Raw genomic sequence first — 2,500 nt, forward strand, 5'->3', positions numbered from 1 at the left:
TCGTATGGAACAGTTTGCTCTCATAACGCTACTTAATCACAATACGTTCCGTTTCTAAGGCATAAGGCAAGTACAGTAATTTCACCTGAAGTACGAGGGCCTCAGCATTGGGGTCGAGACTAACACCACCAGCTGTTGAATCAGTGTGGCTCCAGCCGTCATGCAGGTAGGAGGTATGACGCTGGTGCTCAGTTACCTGGCCAGCACGCGCCCGGAGTCTCAAGGTCAGATTTTACCTTGATACCCAAGTGTTCTGAAGGTGAGATGATTAGTTAAGGTATCATAAGGCTCAAGGAAGTGTGTTTGGTGTTTTTTTAAGGTTATTTGTTGATTTTGATAGCTGGGAGATTGGTTTATTGGTTCGACTCAAATGAAAGATCAAACTTACTGGTGTTGGCTTACCATGGAAATTCAGTTTATTTTTAAGGTATTTTTTTAAGGTCTTTTGTTAATTAAGATTTCCGTGGAAGGTTGATTTATTGACTTTGACTTAAATGTGAGATTAACTTAGTTGGTTTGAAATAAGTCAACTGGTGTTTTCATTCACTGGTGTCGACTTAGTTAACTATTGAAATTTAGTGTCGACTTAATGAAATGAAAATTTGAATATATTAGTGATGTCTCGCCTGAAAGACTGAATTTATTGACGTCGACACAAAGGATTGATTGAATATATTGGTTTTGACTTACCTGAACTAAAGGTCTAATTGTGTCGGTTTGCCTGAAAGATTAGGTTAGGTGAGATGGTTACCTGTGAAAATATTGTGTTAATTAGTCCTTGGTTACCTGATGTATATGTTATTTTATTTAATTGCATTTCATTACATTATGTTTCTAATTTCTCCCTTTAAGATTCAAGTTTTTATTGAGATGATGTAAAGTTGAAGAAGTTAATGCTAATATATTTTTCTTATAATTTTTGTTAGAGCGAAAAGAAAATTGTTTATTTCTTCATTTGTTCATTTATTTATCAATTTTGTTGTGTTGCTTGACCTGAGAAGCTGAATGCGTTTTTTTTCGAAGGAATAATTTTCTATTTGTTTTTGAAGAGTAGAAAATCTTACTTTACGTCTTGTTTATTTCATCTTATTTCCTGATATAAGTACTCATCTTTCAACTCCTTCATCTATTCATTCGTACTGAGCTACTATCCAACATTCTTTCACTCTAGATACACTACGAGTTATGACAAAACATTAACCCTTTCAGTACTGGGACGCATTTTAACCAAGAGTTTTTGGTGTTATCAGACAATTTCTATTTACATTAGGAAGGGTCTATGGAGGTCAGAAGCTCAATAGCCAGAGTCTTCACTATTTCAATCCCCACATAAGTTTCTGAAGCTGTATAAAATCACCAAATAGTAAACAGAATTAATATGAAAACGTGTCATGGCGCTGAAGAGGTAAAAAAAAAATTTGCATCATCATCATAAAACATTTGCACACGTTTTTTAGTGTGAAAATTTTATCAGCAAGTTATAACGATGATAAAGGATCCTAAATTTATCTTTTCTTCTTTTTACATTCACACATGTACACTAATTATTGCGTTATAGAAATTAACTACTTTTCTTTTACTTTCACGTTCTGCTTTCTTGTTCGTCATATTCGTTAATTCTTTTCATTATTTTTGTTATGATAAGCGACCAGTAATTGAAGTTTTTCCTTTTTTACTCACCATGTTTTTATTCTCTCTCTCTCTCTCTCTCTCTCTCTCTCTCTCTCTCTCTCTCTCTCTCTCTCTCTCTCTCTCCTGTACATACTTTCCCTCTTGAAAAATAAAAATAAAAAGTTAAACTGATATAACATACTAAATTCATTTCCGTTATGTTATTAAGTGGCAGACGGAACAAGACTGAGCTGTTTCCCGGAGCGTCAGATAATGAGATAAAGAATAACAAAAATGACAGTGTTGTTATCAAAGTGAACTGAAAATGAATGACAATAACGAGGAAAAAAAATAAGATGATGCGGCAGTACTTCCTTTTTTGCACATCGACCATATGGTGCCAGAGAGAGAGAGAGAGAGAGAGAGAGAGAGAGAGACCTAAAAATGAAACATGCCGGAAGATAAACAGACCGACAGACGCGCGCACACACACACACACACACACACACACACACACACACACACACACTTCAGTGGTCATTGTAGAGTTGCGTGCGTGGCTTCGTCGTGAGAATATTTCAAGGAAGGTAACACTAGTGGAGGAGGAGGAGGAGGAAAAGTGGAGAGGCATTTGTTTTAAGCCCAGTAACGGAAGACACACCTCTCTCTCTCTCTCTCTCTCTCTCTCTCTCTCTCTCTCTCTCTCTCTCTCTCTCTCTTCCGTATTTACTTTCTTCCTTCCGTCCTTCCTTCCGTATTTATTTATTTTTTTTGTTTTTCCTTTTTTTCTTCCTCTTCGATTTCTTCCTTGCTTCTTTCCTTGCCTCCTTTGTTTCTTTCTTCCTTTTTCCTTCATTCCTTCATTCCCTCCTTCATTCATTCGCTGTTT

The 2,500-nt window shown here is 36.1% G+C and overlaps 1 protein-coding gene across 2 annotated transcripts in view; it reads left to right on the top strand.

The window, feature by feature from the left end:
- Window positions 1-134: 134 nt before the first annotated feature.
- LOC123507948 (lactosylceramide 1,3-N-acetyl-beta-D-glucosaminyltransferase A-like) overlaps window positions 135-2,500 on the top strand; it is a 24,430-nt gene continuing 22,064 nt past the window's right edge. Inside the window, exon 1 of one of the 2 annotated variants that reach the window (XM_045261310.1) lies at window positions 135-259. The gene's annotated coding sequence lies outside the window, so the exon portion shown is untranslated. The remainder of the gene's footprint in view (window positions 260-2,500) is intronic. The other variant, XM_045261311.1, reaches the window with a different exon arrangement.

This window comes from Portunus trituberculatus, chromosome 23, assembly GCF_017591435.1.
Source record: "Portunus trituberculatus isolate SZX2019 chromosome 23, ASM1759143v1, whole genome shotgun sequence".
In the NCBI taxonomy this organism is placed as follows: domain Eukaryota; kingdom Metazoa; phylum Arthropoda; class Malacostraca; order Decapoda; family Portunidae; genus Portunus; species Portunus trituberculatus.